This window comes from Telmatherina bonti (genome assembly GCF_933228915.1).
Source record: "Telmatherina bonti genome assembly, chromosome: 16".
In the NCBI taxonomy this organism is placed as follows: domain Eukaryota; kingdom Metazoa; phylum Chordata; class Actinopteri; order Atheriniformes; family Telmatherinidae; genus Telmatherina; species Telmatherina bonti.
In genome coordinates, this window is record NC_136614.1 from 17157050 (window position 1) to 17173286 (window position 16237).

Consider the following 16237-nt stretch of genomic DNA (forward strand, 5'->3'; position numbering starts at 1 on the left):
TTCTTGTTTATCTGACCTTTTATGAGTTTGCACATATACCGACATGCTGGGCCAGTGCACACAAGAGATGACATGTGATCAAAGCCCTTGTGGTGTTCACCAAAATGCCTGAGGAAATCAGGTCACCAGAGTTAGTTAACTCTTCTAAATATCTTTTTAAAACAAACTTATGAAGGCTTTTCCTTGTTTCACCTTAACTTTCTTTTTTTATCATTGTTGATTTACATACTTAATTTTTGGAAATAATGTTTTTAAAAGGTTTCACTATAATCAGAATAAGTTGAAGCTTAGTTTAATATAAGACATAATTGTAATGCCTTTCAAATAATTTAAGCTCAACTATGACTGTATGACTGTGTGTGAGTGTTTGTGTGTGTTTTGCTTGCTTCAGGCCCATTTAATGGAACAAAAGAGAAAGCTCTAGCATTATCGATCTGGGAAACATCAGGAAAATGCTTCTTTACGGTTTATTCTGCAATTTTGCGCAACACTTCTTGAGCCACATGATGGCACTACTGCATCAGCATTATCAGTCAGCATGTTAGGCCGAACATGGAAACTGTGTGCAACAAATGAAGGTGGGGGGGTTGTTATTATGATTCAGCTCCTTGCCACAGGAGAGAGACCTCTCAAAGGCGCACTGGATATTTTTCAAAACTGGATTGAAAAGCAGCAACAAACGAAAAGCCTGTGGGTATTCTGAATTCGATTTAGTAGCTTAATTCTCAAGCGAGACAGAAAAAAGGGGCAAAAAGAAGGAAGTTCATGGAGTGATGCAGTAAATTACATGTTTAAGGGCAACAAATTACTTCCTGAAAGACAGTTTGCTGTTTACTGCTTTACAACACCTGTGCCTGTGCATCCGTGCATGTGGTCTGGCTTTACTTAGCTTTCGCTTGTCAACATCCTTGACTCTAACTGGGGTCAGTTGTTGAGGCTAAGTTGATGTTTTTGTGTACAAAATACCAGTTGGTCTGCTCACATTTCTCTTTTGCTTTGGCAAAGGCTTATAAGGACACATGAGACAATGTTTGACAGACAATATGTCTTTGTCAAGTCCTGCTTCAAGCTAATGGACTTCTGCTGGACAAAAAAAATGGACCCTTTCTCGTTTCATCTGAACCGTGACTGAGAATTACTGAATAAGCAGGTCTTCACAGCTTTCTGAATGTGATTATGTGTAACCTTTACGGCATTGCTTTATAGCTGTGATGACTGATACAGGAGCCCTGTCCACCCAGGTTTGCTTCTGCTTGTAACAAATGTAAAAGGATGAGCTTCACATCACTGTGTCTCAGCTTACATGTGCAGATGGAGAAATTGCATCATGTAAAATTACAAGAAAGCTGATTTCTGACGGTTTGCTCAGCCTTTAGGTTGTATTTTATTTATGGATCCTTGGTAAAAATGGGTTTAAAAAAAGGAATAATAAAAAAAAAAAGGCAGATGAAAATGACCACAAATTAACCTGATGTTTTAAATCTCTATGTCTTTGGGGATTTTTTTGTGTCTCCTTGCAATCTGTCCTTCATAGTTATTTTCTGGTCATTTCGCATCATCATTTTGTGGTTTATTATTGCGCATTTGTTTTCAATCGTTTTGCAAACATTCTAGTTAGCTCAATTGCTTAATTAATTTTCATCTCTTTGGTCTACTTTGTTTCTCCCCCCCTGCTTATGTCTGCATGTCCTTTTACTGATTCTTGCAAATTGTTTTTAATAGTCTGTTCAATATATCTAATTTATACAGCACCAATTTGCAAGAGGACTCCTTTAAGCCTTGTGATAGAAAGCAAACAAGTCGAATTCAAATCCAATTAAATAGAGGACAGAGACAAACACGCAAACAAACACACAAAAAAAGGCCATGGAAATTGACTATGGGAATGTTGACAGCTGTAATGGCATTACCATATATGGAAAATAAAGAAATTAAAGTGAAGGATGATGTTTAGTGTAGCAGACATTCCCCAGTACCCCAGGTTTATTACAATACATGCAGCAGGGTGGCTAATGGTCACCCCAAGCCAGCTTCAACTACACGCTTAATCAAAAAGGAAAAGTCTCTAAGGTTGTTTTTTGCAGTTGTTTTGCATGTCTCTTCAGCAGTTTTGCATCCAGTGTCCTTTCCTGCTGTCCTTTTGTGTGTCTTAAGGGATTAATCTGTGTTTGCATGGGTTTGTATCAGTTTATTTGTATTTCTTTTGCATCCCCTGTTGGTTCCTCTGTCTTATAGTTGATTTGCATCTCTTTCTATTTCTACATCTGTGCAATCTATTTGTTGCTTTGTGCCTTTCCATGCTTTTCTTTTATTTAATTACTGATAATGTTTGCCTCGCAATGTTGGCATTTTTTTTATACTTTCGTTACATGTCTTTAGTGTTTGTATGTTGTTGAGGAAATTATTTGCTCGTGCCAAGTAAAGCCTAAGGGAATGAGTGAAAGGTCAAACAATTATCCTTCAGGGTTTTATTATAAAACTGGTTTATCGGGAAGCATGTACATCAGGAAACAGTTCAACATTTCTGGCAAACAGGCTCAAAGAATCTTCTTTATTTAGCACAAGAAGCAAATGTCTGTTCATACAGACAGGCAGTTGTCAGTAATCACGTCATCAGCTGTCTGTGCATTGTTCTTCTGGTACACACTAGCCTGGTTCATCATTACTCTGATGCAGGGTTAGACAACTTTGCAATGACCACAGTCCCATCTAAGTGCATGTTGTATGTACAAAGTAGAAAGTACTGTTCACAACCAAAGTAATATACATGGTATGAACAACAATCAACAGTTTAACGTTAACACTATTCTTTATTACAGTTTTATTTATTACTTTACTACTACTTTAATTACTGTTGTGTTTGTCTTTTCTCCCCAATATTTTCTCCAATTTCACTTTGTTGCTGTCATTTAAGTACTGCAAATAGATTCAAGACATTAGCTCAACACAAGTCACATCTCCAATCCAAACATGTAAAATGTTAACATGAATATTTGGAAAATCTGCCTCAGCTGACTGAAAAATTAGCTTAATGTGAACACCTCATCTGCTCTACATGGTGGAAAATTTCTGCTTTCTTAATTTCTCAAGTTCCCATCTCATATTCCTAACTGCATTTACTTAATCGTGCAAGAAGAATAAAAAATAAATACAATAAAAAAAAAAACAAAAAAAAACAACAAAACACTTGGATATCAACATTATTCAAGTTTTTAATTAGTCAATTGAGGAGAAATTGAAGTATGCTGATGAGGTTGAAGACTAGAATATATAAGCAGTAATTCAAAACCGATGAGTGGTGGAACAGGCTGCAACTCTGAGGAAGGCACAAATCATGCAAATAAGGAGTGATCACACTGCAGTGTGCAGGACGTGTCCAAAGTGCTTTCAGTGCAGCACCTTGGTGCCAGTCAGATGGCTGTGCAGCGTGTCACACATGAGAAGTTTGGGCCCTGCATCTCCAGCTGGCACGGCTCTGTTGCTGTATGAGCCCAACTGCAGTACTGCAAACTGACACTGGTGAGCGCGCTGCAGCTTCCTCTGCAAACGACTCACACTGGGCTCTGCAGCAGCTGAAATCAAGCCAGCAAGCAGACAGGAAGCCAGACAAGAGAGCCTTCAGAATAAGTGATCCAAAAATTAACCGAGGCATAAAATAGAGGAAATTCAACTGCAGGAATTTACACACTATTGATACTTTCGAGTCATGCTGGGGAAAACTAAATCAGCAAAAATATAAACACGATGCTGATCTTTAATAAGTATAACAAGGGACAGTAAATTTGAGTTTTGAACTGCTGTTTTATTTTATTGAGTTTAAAACAGCACACAACAAAATACCAAAACAAGTACTATAACTGCTACTTACAATTTCTTTTTCATGTTTTCCTCATTTGTAGTTCAACAGCTTTCACATTTGCCGGCAGCAGACCAACTAACGGTCCACAAATCCTAGCGCACCTTTTTATTTTGAAAATTTGAAACCGGATGTGTGGTGCTCCCTCCTTTTTTCTCTGTGTTGACACCGGCCATTCAGTAGAGACCTCTCCAGAGCTGCCTGGACTGGCGTATTCAGACGAGCAAGCGTCTCAGTTCCTGTTTCCGCTGCAGTCTTTCTCCTCAGTTTTTTCCGGAGCAACACATCTCCGTTGCCTCTGCGTCAACGCCGCAGCCGCTGTCGGATGCCTCCGAAAGCCGGCTTGTCTCACCGAGGTAGGTGCAAACAACCCAGCGTGTGTCGAACGGAAACGTAGGCGCAGCAGAGGCTGTAGATTCCTCCGCTACATCCCGGCCTGTTGACTGTGCCACTGGTGGGATTACGGTGACCAAATAGCGGTCACGGTAGTTCGGAATGTCGGGTCTAGTTACCCCCGCGCCGTTACGCGGACGCATTTGCACATCTTCAGACGGGAATTGTGCTATTGCTACCCCGGTCTGTTGCACTTCTTTATAAACTACCCCTCATTCTCCTTTGTTTGTTGTAGAGAAAGGTTCCGCAAGAAGTGCATCCACGTTAAGACCCGCAATTACCACTAAGCAGCAGTTTCAAGACCGCGTGATTTACCTGAAGTGGGGCGCGTGAATGCACGTTTATTTATCAACAGTGCTAGAAGCGTGTAGCCAATAAGCTAGCTGCGATAGCAGCTGCCAGTGTGTCAACCTCATCGCGGCTGCCAGTAACGGGGATTGCTTCGCAGTAATCACCACAGCTAGGCGTGAGTTTGTTCTCTGTGTGGTTCATGTGGAAGACGCCCTCTGATATGTGATGATTAGATGAAATTACTTTTGCATTACATCAGGTCAGTGAGTAGGTTGCCAGTTGGGTGGCTTCTGCCCCCTCCCCTCCGTCCCCCTCCCCATTCCGCTCATCTGTCTCGTCCAAAACAGTTTGCAAAGCTGATGATGATGTGTATGGCACGTGCAGACACACACTGCTGCGCCAAGAACAAAAGTCACCACCTGGATTTAATCAAGCAAATGATTTGAAGAAGTTGCATTTGGTCAGATCTAGGTTACATTTAGGTACCCCCCCCCCCCAAAAAAAAAGAGGTCAGCTGACTACCTGAGATTTTTTTCCATCATTAGATTCATTTTCTTTCCTCCTCCCTTGATGGCAGAGGAATATTCCAAGATGACATTGTCAGGATTCATCAGGCTCATTTGATGAAACAGAGATTCTGGGAGCAAAAGACTGTAGTTCCCAACTTATTTTCTCCTATAACCCCTTTCATGCAACTACCAAAAAAAAAAAAAAAAAAAAAAGTGTTGAAACATGCTTGTTTTTCTGCTTTCATTCGCTGGCTTCTCACCTTAAGTGACAGATTCTAGCTGACTCTTTAGATAGAAAATCAAAGTTAAGGCAATTATCACCATATCAACTTACATTTTCCTTTTTTACTTTTTCAAAATAAGAGTGAATCTTCTGCACTGTGGCATTTCTTAGACATGTCCCATGAACAAAATTATGCAAAGAAAGTGTTTTTGGGCTCCCAAAACATGGTAATGAAAAAAAAAACCTTTAGCAAATACACCTCAACTTGTTTTTGTGTGAAATAGCTTTAATTTAAATCACATCTACAGTCAACAACTTAGGACCCAAGGTTGGTAACCACTGCCATAAGACATCATTTTCATACATGGCTTGACCCCCACAAAGTCCAAACTTTAACCCCCTTTGATAATCTTTGGGATGTGCGGGAGTAAACTTTACACAGCAGACGTCTGACACCAGATCTTGGAAGCAATTGGATTAAATGAGTCTCATTTAAAACAACATCACAGTGAGTGTGTTGTAATCGATGCTAAAGGTGGTCCAGCAAAATGATATTGTGTGGCTTTTCTTGTCTTTTCGTGTGGTTCTGTGTTCAGTGAAAGTCAGCTGAATAAGTGTGGGTGTTGGGTTCAGCTCCCAGCAGGAGCACCCATTAGAGGATGTGTGCCTTCACTGTCATATAAAAAGCGCCACAACATGGCTTGTGGTGCATTCACAGCTCACTGCAAACTTAATGCATGGGTGGGTGCAATGTTGTCATGATAACAGCGCTGAGGCCTGCCAACAAAAAAAAAGTATAATAAATGGCTGTTTTTAATCTTATTATTATGACAGAGCGAGTAGAAATTAAGTGCATTGTCTTACTGCTTTTTCATTAAATGAGCATGTGACACAGATGGAAAATGACTATTTTTTTCCCCGAGGTTCACTGTCTTGCTTGATGTCTGCAGCTGTCATCACAAGACATGTCTCAGCTTTATGAAAAGCAGCTAAATTTCTGTCCTTTACGATATGTTGCCTGACAATAAATTCTTATTGTACAGTGCCACAACTATCCCAGTGCTTCGATCTAATTGCAAATTTATCCATCGTGCTCTCATTTGAATAGGAGCTGCTGACGAGGTGGAAACTCATCACCTATGGACAACTAATTCATCATTAATGTTGTCTTATAAAGTCTGGCTTGGTAACCGGGAGAGCAGATTGATTGAGTTAGTAGCCCTAATCCATTCATGAATAAGTAAACAGGCATATATATTGTGGTGACAGCAGTCTGTGTCATGGTAGGAGAGATCTCACGGATTTAGTTACAGTGAGTCTGCTGCTTCATATGTACGTCTGCTTAAATTTGAACTGCATTAAACTGTATGGATCTAATTATTTTACAGAAAGAAAAGTGACCCTCTTTTTGGCAACAGCTGGCTTTGATCAGGTTTTTGCCATTTCTGGACGATAGCTGAGTTATATCAGCCAAGTGCAAATAATTACATTAGAGTAGCTCATTCGAGCCTGTGTAAATTTTGATAAAACAGTTGAATCAACTAGCAGCGACAACACTCAAAAGCCACCCTTGAAATTTTCTTGTCAGATTTGAAGTTTTGTGGGGATTGCCACCGCTGGTTGACGTGCTTCAGCTTGTCAAGATGATTACATTGGAAAAAAGAGCGACTTTTCTACCGTGCAGCTCCTGAGACACATGGCACTGCATCTGTAATGCAGGAGAACGTTCTTTCTAGAGAAGCTGCCTCCTCACTTCAGCTGATCAATTTTCTTTCATTTTCTTCCCCCCATTTTCCTCCCCCCCCCCCCCCCTCTCTTTCTTGCTGGCCTTTGTGCCCCCACCTTTCATGCCTCACGCCACTGTCTGTCTTCATTTTTGACTAATGAGTTCATTAGACGTATTAGCGTTGCTCTGCCAAAGACGTTGGATGCAGAGCGGTGAGCAACAAGGGTGGTGACTCATTTCATAGTTGAACCTGTATTGAAAATGTAGGCATTTGTCACGTGGCAAGCACCGTTTCTGCATTTGGTTTAGTGCAGCGACTCGCATCCAAGCTGAGTTTTATTTAAAATAGCATTTGGATTTGTTTTTCATTCTGTTTCTGTCTGCAATACCAGCCTGTCACCTGCACAGCAAGCGCCTCTGTTTGCATGAAAAGCCATTCTAATTTCAAGCATCACAGTGTTTTGGCTCAGTGTACAGTGTGTGTATAATGCTTGATATTGGCTTCAGTGTGCTGTGTATACATCCCCTTTCCCCTCTTGTTGTCCCAGATATATCCCACTTTTTTTTTCTTTTTTCTTCTAAAAATGTCAGATGGATGAGGGAGAAGAGAGGGAAAAAAAAGTCTGAATAGAGCTGTGAAAGAAATGAACAACACATTTTGAAGACATGTTTCCAGTTTTGGGGGTCTCATCGCTACGAGCACAAAGAATGCTGAAGTGAAGACTATATGAGAGACACACTAATGCTCGTAGCGAGCTCTGGTAACAATGTTACCGAAAGAGGAAGGCTCATCTGGAAGCATTGTTTTGTTGGCATTGTTAATCTCTGTGCATGGTATTCCGATCCCAGACAATAAACTGTAAATAGAGCATAAGGCATAGAAAAGAAGCTTTTTACCTTTGTTGTTTCTGTTGGGAGGAAGGGAAAGATCGAAATGGTTATATATGGATGGATGGATACTTGGACATGCCCCTTGTGAGTCTAACTCTGAGTGAATTAATCTTTCAAGACAAGATTGAGAAGGAAAAGCTTCATGAACATTGGTTAATGAGCCATCTCTTTGACAAATGCAGGCAAATTTCATTTGAAGTTGGTGTTTCTTTTTGTCATTCAACCTCAAGTATTTTGAAAGAATTTAAAAAATAAGATATTTAACTGGAGCCATACTTGAACACAGTGGATGTTAAGTCAGATACTTGCATGTTATGTGTGCAGCATCAGTTTAGATATGTGCTGAATGAAGTCCTTCTAAAGGGCAAAATCTGTAGGGGAAAAAAAAGAGCCTTCTGCATCACTCTTCTCCTGCTGTCATCTCGCCAGAAGGCCATTATTATCTGTATTGTAAGACAGAGTGCCTGTCTAGTGATTGTACCAGCCAATCGCAGTGCAAGTGTGAAGCAGGTTTCCATGGAGAATAGCGGACCGGCCCGTGAGGCTGCTGAAGCTCAGCTTGAACAGGCTAGCCTGATCCAGGCTGATAGCATTCTCCACCTGGAGACAAAAAAAAGGCCCCCAAAGCTATGTCCTGTTGTGTGCTTGTCTAAATGTCTTGCTGCTGGCCAACCTGTCTCTTTCAGAGTGTTTAAAAACAGGATTGAGGAAAGAAAGTTCTGAATAGGAAATCGGTGAGATAGGCACAATAGGAGCATTGCCCAGCAGCCATGTAGCATCAGATTAGATTTGTGTAGAAGTTCTATCTAGACATCATAATGCCTGAGCTGCGGATATCTTTGCGGGGATTTGGGAGGTGTTTGAATGTTTTTTGATATTTGGGTTGTGGGGTAAATCTAAGTGCTCTGCCTCTGTTTCTGTTGACCAGTCACATATCCTGACCCAGATTCCACCTCAAACAGTCTGCTGCCCTGGCTCTGTTTGGCCCTGCAGCCAGGCGGCCCAGTGTGCATTGCACACACATCAGAGATGCGTATTTTTGTGCATATCTCAGGGAGTTATTATTACTGCAGCCTGAGTTGGGAAGTGGGTCTTCTTGGCTCATTGGAGCTGTCCAGAAATAGGCATGTACCCATCAACATGCAATGCTTAGTCTCCCCACCCTCCTTTTCCCTCTCTTTTTCTTGTTGCACTGTCTCCTGTGTGGCTTTGGATTAATTTAAGACTCACTCGAGATATTTAATATGTGTATTCACTCGACTTTTGTAACACTGTAAATGCAAAGAATTGTCATATAAAGCATGAAAGTTTTTAGCACCTCCTCTGCACGGAGAACTGAATTAATGTGGGTATGGCACACAGTGAGAATTTTTAGCTCATCAGAAGTTGCTCAGGGATTCACTGTGGGACACAAACGGCGCCCCAAAGCTCCCCACATAGCCACAAAATCCCCCTGATGCTCAGTATCCACCGCCCTTCAAAAAGCCTTTTAGCCCCTGAGAGTCCACAGCTCAGGCCAGGATCAGAGCAAGCATGGAGGGCTGGAGGGATTCAGAGATGCTGCTAAAAAAAATCTCAGCTGCCTGACAAGATACCGTGTTGCCTGGGTCTTTAGGCGGTGGCACCCTACAGCGTCTCACTCAAAGCAGCCTTTGAATCCACTTTGGTATCCATGAGTTCTCTCCAGAATCGGTGTCCTTGAAAGTGGAGGCCATAGATGTGGTTACATGGGACAAAGGTTTGGGGGAAAAAAAGGGAAAGCAGATTGGTATGGAGGGAAAATTAGGAGAGATGAGAGCGGTTGTAATTGAGACAGCTGTGCAGCTCGAGGCACAAGCACTCAGATCACCCACATCATCTCCTCTCTCCCCACTCCAAAACATAAAAAAGAAGGCCAGTGAGCCAGATGCTGGGCATTAGGATCACAGTGACAACTGCCCAAATTTGTTCTGGGATCACAATACTGAATGCACAGACCCACAAAGACACACACACACACACACACACACACAGGGGAAGCGAAAAGAGCACGACTATGAGCTCATCTGACAGAATGGGTACATTTACTCACACTTGGTGAAAAAGGTTGTTTGACAGGCTTGCCTCTATATGAGTAGGGGTTAGGAGGGGGAAGTGACATTCAGTTTTCAACACGGAGCCAACATTCCCAGCAGCCTTTCAACCTCTACCCACACGTATGCTGAATGCCCTCCATTTAGCCAGGGGTATCCGATCTGGTGCAACGCAGTATCGAGTGGCCTGTGTGTGACCTCTCCACTGGTCCAGAGAGGGTTCAACCCCAGGCCCCTGGAAAGTGGGACCTGGATGATGATGAAAGGTGTGCATTATCCTGCTCACAGGCAGGGGGCTGTTTGTTCCACTCATTCCTGCTCTGCTTCCTGAAGGCTTTGTTTGCTTTGGTTAGGGGTGGGAAAGTGTTTGTAGATTATTGGTGTTAGACTATTGATCCTCAAGGGGTAAATTCATCTCAGTGACCCCCCTCTGAGAGAGACCAGGATGTAAGGTCAGCCGCACTTTGCAGCCACTGTAGCTGGAAGAAATTCTGGGTTTCGTTTCAACGCTAAGCCCCCTTTTGTGGTGCCTTTTTCACAAGAGATGAGGTGGTTAATAAACACGTACCCATCTCCATATCTATTACAGAGTTCATTGTAAGTGCATGTGGCATTTGCAGTGTGTGTTACTGATGGTGCGGTAGTGTTGGGCGGCGGCTGAGAGGATTGAAAGGGATCGTAGAGGATTGGCCTGATTGGATTTCCGTCGTAGGAGTCTTGTCACCTGGCACAGCTTGGTGTTCTGGAAGACAGCGGGGTGGCAGTCAGACAGCAGTCATGCTGTGAATAAACAGCGAAATCTGTATTCAGGCACTGCTGATGCAAGCATTCACTGTCAGAAAGATCTAAGGATAAATTCCCTGATGCTGAGCACTCTAACAAACTGACCAACTCAGTCGACTGCCCTGTCAGATCTGACTCTTTTTTTTTTTTGACAATCCCCTCCTTATTATAAAGTTCAGATTTCACCTCTTCAGAATCAAAGAGAAAGACCTTGTTTTTTATTCTGACGTAGGTACATAAAGATCTGACGTGCTTACAGTCTTTTCTTTCTGACATGTTCTTTTAAAACCATGAGCTGAATAAAGCGCCCTCTTCCATTCAGCTTGATAGATCTTTCTCCAGTGGCTTTTGAAAAGAACTCTGGGAAATATAGGAAATCACTAACTGAAGTCAAATTAGGTAAAGAAAGCTGAAAGAAAGCGGGTACAACAAAATAGTAATTATAACAATCACTGCTGGAATGCATTGTTCATCACATATTAATGGTTTTCAACAGTGTGGGAGTATCTGAGAAACGATTATTTTCAGCCTCTTTTCTCACAATACAGCTGGACTGGGGTGGATTAAGTTGAGAAACATCAGCAAAAGATACATGTGGTAATAAAGAGTAGAATAGCGTTGAATGGCTGATTGCTAAAGGTGTGTAAATCCACAGTCGTTGCATTTCAGGTTTCGTGTTAAAGATTTAAAATGGTGCACAATCAAGTTGTTTTTTCTTAATTGGTGTTATCATGAAAACATTTTTTTATTCTTTCACTTCAAGTGACTTCATGATGTAATTGCAGAAGTGTTCATTATATTCTAAGTTATTCTAAACACATTTTGCTAGCTGATAACTGTTAATTTTTTGTCTCTGTGCAAAGTAAAGAATAAAACATGTTCTTTTAGGATACACGCAACTCAACCTTCACAGTTACAAATGTGCAGTCAACACAAGTAAATGTAGCTCTATTAGTCTAAATGATTCTGCTTTGATAAACAGTTTTGTTTTTATCTTTTTAAGTATGCTCAATTGGATGCATAAAGCTTTGATGAATAATTTGTGTTCATTCTACAACCAGCAAACTGCAGAGGTGTCAAGTAACCAATTGCACTGTGTTCCTTGCTGGCAGTTGACTTTATACTTTCATGCAATTTACTAAGACAAACTCAATTACAGAGCTACTAGATCTGCAAAACGAAGAGAAAACATTACATCAGCATGTTTTGATATTCATTGCAATTGAAGTGCATTGCAGAATGGATTTAAGGTGGAATTAAATTAGTAGATGTATCTTGAAACATTTCCAGAAGCTTTCCCTTTAGAATACGGTTGGCATGTGTCCTTTTGGACCTCCCCGTCATATTCAATCCGTTGTTGCTTAATGGTGTTTCTAGGTATGCGTGCTGTTAGCCAGAAAAGTGTATTTCCCAGTGTTTTAGCTATTGCTGGCATCATAATCTGAATCACAATGCTGATGTTGGAGGTATAAATTTAGAGACGCATCTCAATAGTTGTTGCAGTGCAGATTGCAACAGCAAAAAACACACATGTAATGTTTCTGTATAGAACAAGGAATTTATTTAGTTTCATTTCCATTTTTTGCAGTTTCACATCTAAGAGACAAACTTTTACCCTAACCCTGCGAAGTGAGTATTACTATAGTCTTTTCATAGACTGATATAATTTGAAGTGCTACTTGCTGATAATATAGATTTATGTGACCGCAGGTGTGTAAAGCATCTTTCAGAGCTGGTATAGTTTACCTGTATGAGTCCAGTTCTGGAAGCTTCCTTCATGCCCCTGTCATGCATGAGAAAAAGGACAAAAAAAACCCAAAAAACTCCTGTAATACTTTGTCACCCTGTTTGTAACTCTGCAAGATTTGTTATCTCAATTCCAACCCCTGGCTTGCCTTCCATTTTGGCTCAGAGACCACAGTGTTTTTACCCAATCAGCCCTTTTTTCTTTTTTTTTTTTTTTTTTTTTAAATTGCTGGTACACACTCATTGAAGCCCCTTAGTCCTTCCTCAGCATTTAAAGAGTGGTAGCACTGGCACTCACCAAAAGTAAAGCCAAGAGTAAACCAGAATGAGGCCATTTACTTCCAATGTGTCTGTCATGTAACCCGAGGGGTACTGCATCAAACAGCACCCCCATCTACTCTTCCTCTTTTTTTGCGCTGGCATTGTACAACCTGCTCTGCAACTGCACTACTCTGCTCTGCCAGCACCATCAGTGCAGGACAGACTTTACAGGGGCCAGCTTGGCAGATCCAGTCCTGAGTTTTATCTGCGGTCAGGAGAGCAACAACAACATGCCAGCCGGATATAAAAGCCCCTAATAGGACTTGGTGTGTGATGACACAGCAGTCCAAGCCCTTTTGTGCTGTTGGAGCTGTGAGACAGATGAGAAAAGAGGAAGAAGTGGAAAAACAAGTGACTGACCACATTCTTAAAGAAGGAGGAAAAAAAAGAGAGAGAAAAGGATGAAGCTGTGTTCACACAAACAGCAGGAAAGTGTGACAGTGGACAGGAAAGACGGCGTGGAGTTGGTCCGAACCAGTGGGAAGTATTCTGTTTGTGTCGGATGCCCAGAGCTAGCATAACGGGGGTTGGAGGAGAGACTCGTGTGATGCCGGCGACGCTACCAGGTTTTCAAACACGCATCTCCGAAATAACTGTGTGACAAGCTGCTGAAGAAAACAGTCTCTCCTTCGCTGTTTTTTTTTCTTCTTTTACTTCTCTTTGATGTTACGACAAGTGCAAAGAATTGAAGTTGGCACATCAACTTGGAGAAGAGCTTTAAACACCGAGCCAGAGCTTTTCCTCCTCACTTTGATTTGAGCTGCAAATGGAGGATTGAATCTACTGTTGTTTTGAAACTCTTGATGTTTAAACAAAAAAAAAAGAAAGGAAAAAAAAGACACACTTCAACTACCTGAACTGCTCAACTGTCACATCAGAGGATCAATGAGGCAACCTTGATGTCACACCAACTCATTATCATCTCACATACACAGAGATCATATTGTTGTCTTTCTGATACCTATCATTACATATAAACAATCGAACTTCTTGCAAAAACAAGTGAGCAAGCCTTCACATCATCTGTGAGCTCACCATCCGTTTCAAAGCTGATCCATCCACTTGACTAACTCTGCTTTCTCAGTTATATAGCGCATCACCCGCCTCATTCGGTCTTTGCTCTCCTCTGGTAATTGGTGCCCTAATTGAGGCACCCTTGAGCCATGTTTATCACCAGGGCGACGTTGCCCCGCAGATAATCATTGTCTTGTGGATTAGCATTACAACAGAGAGGAGGCTTTGCTTTAATTCCACTTACACTGGACCGAGCTCCTTTGTGTCGACTAGCCTGCCGAGCTTGTCTTAACTGGGATTAGAAAGCATAGGCCTCCAACTTGCACTCATGCCTCTGCTTTCCAACTTGTGTGAACTGTTGTTTCACACTTGGTTGATTCTTACAGGAATATCATTTTTTTGTTGCCATGCTACAACTACGACAAACTACTCCTGGCCACTAAGTGAAAGCCTGGACTTTGGGGGATGGCTGATTGGCTGCCCGCTTTAGCGAACAAGTGTACAAGAAGCTCGACCACCATGATGACAAAAAAGCAGTTGCTTTTATATTTATTATACATACACAGATAAATGTCTTTTTTCGCATAATTATTTGCAAAACTGTCCTGGTTGGCATTATGAGAAGTGAGTCAGAATTTGAGGTAAGTGGGCGGTTGGTGGCAAGTAAGGGTAGAGGAGGCAGGCATGTAGCGGGAGTATGCGGTCCTATCCTGATCTGTTTGTGCACAGCAGAGCAGCAGGCTCCCCTGAGACACTGGGTGTAACCACTTGTCTCTTCCTGCTGGCGGAGGGGTGGAAGGGGGATACACAACACAGCGGCGGAGGAGTTAAGGAGAAAGGGAAGGCGAAAGGAGGGAGATCGGGGGCAGCCGCTGACCCCGAAAGCACACGAGATTAAGAGGAATAATAAAAAGCTGCCTTCACACTGCTTCACTAATATGCGTGGTAATTTAAAGACTCTCCAAAAAGAAATGTCAGTGATGTGTGGGTGGGCACATTCTGTGTGTGTGTTTGTGTTTGTGTGTGTGTGCGGGTGTGTGAGAGAGAGACAGAGAGACACAGAGAAGGAGGGCGATCCACACATCAGCAATCTCCATGGAGGATTCCTGTGGTAACTCGTGCTCGCCTTTGCGAGCAAACAAGTGGTGAGGCGTGCAAAAAGGAATTTCAGGCCCTCTCTAAAAGATGACCGCACCATTGCAAGGGAACTCCTTTGAACGATTAGCAGAGTCTTTATGCTCTCAGACACAAGCACACACACACACACACACACACACACACACACACACACACACACACACACACACACTTTTTTTTTTTTTTTAGTCCTGTTTATTCTAAGGGATGGTGGGTTTCATGCCCCTTCCTTTGGTTGACATATTCTGAGTATTTTGAAATGACCTTCCGGGATAAATAAAGTATTTTTCATCCATTCACTTATTACTCTTTGCCAGGGTTTTTCCCAGGCTGATTAGCTGTGTTTAAGACAACCAGCCCACCAGCTAGCAGTGTTTAATTCACTGTAGGTTGCACTGTCAGTCCTTGGCAGGGTCGTAGCAACATAACATAGCCAGCGGCTCCACATAACATTTCTCTTGTTAATCTGAGAGACTCTTGTCAACTCTTGTGAACTTTCCACGACCCAAAATTAAACCTTTTTTTTTTTTTTTCCCTCTTAATATCTAATAGAATCCAAATTAACATTGGAACTCCAAGCCTCTTGTTGTCGTCCTCTGTGTTGAGCTGTTTACAAGCGGGGGAGTGGAGGGGGAGGGCGAGTGGTATGAGGCAGGCCGCTGAAGCAGGTGACATCTGTGACCCAGCACAACAGTGGTGGAAGCCAGACACATGCTCCTTCCTCAAAGGCTACTGGCACTGTTTCTGCCTCATTGGGCTCATGCCCACTCACACACACTCTCACACACAAAGAAACACCTTTTAAATATGTCTGGATTAATGCGTTTAGAAATGAAAGCGAGTCAACATTCTTTTAACATTTAAAAAAAAGCTTATAATTAGCCTCAAAATTTTCCTCTTTTGACCAAACTCTACATGACTTTTGATGATTTTTTTTAAATTATAAAATGAAGGAGCACTGCTTGAAACCTTTTTTTTTTAACATGTATTTAATGCTACATGGGCCACTTCTGAGAATACATGACACCGTGTAAGTGATCTGTTTTTTTTTACTGACTGGTTCACTTTTATTGTCTGGTCCTGATTAGAGCAAATGACATAATTTCACAAGATCTTGGATGTTAGTCATTTAGTAATGTTGCAGCTGCTTGTCGTCTGTTTGCATTAATAATCATGGTGAACTCTGCCTGTTGTGTTACGTTAAGCTAGATGGCAACATGGATGGGGACAATTTAGTCTCAGATTGAATTGATGGTTGACCAAAATCTACTGTTT

At 41.8% G+C, this 16237-nt stretch overlaps 1 protein-coding gene across 1 annotated transcript in view; it reads left to right on the forward strand.

The window, feature by feature from the left end:
* The first annotated feature begins 4072 nt into the window (after positions 1–4072).
* fut8b (fucosyltransferase 8b (alpha (1,6) fucosyltransferase)) overlaps positions 4073–16237 on the forward strand; it is a 97001-nt gene continuing 84836 nt past the window's right edge. The window contains exon 1 of the mRNA XM_079255993.1: positions 4073–4212. The gene's annotated coding sequence lies outside the window, so the exon portion shown is untranslated. The remainder of the gene's footprint in view (positions 4213–16237) is intronic.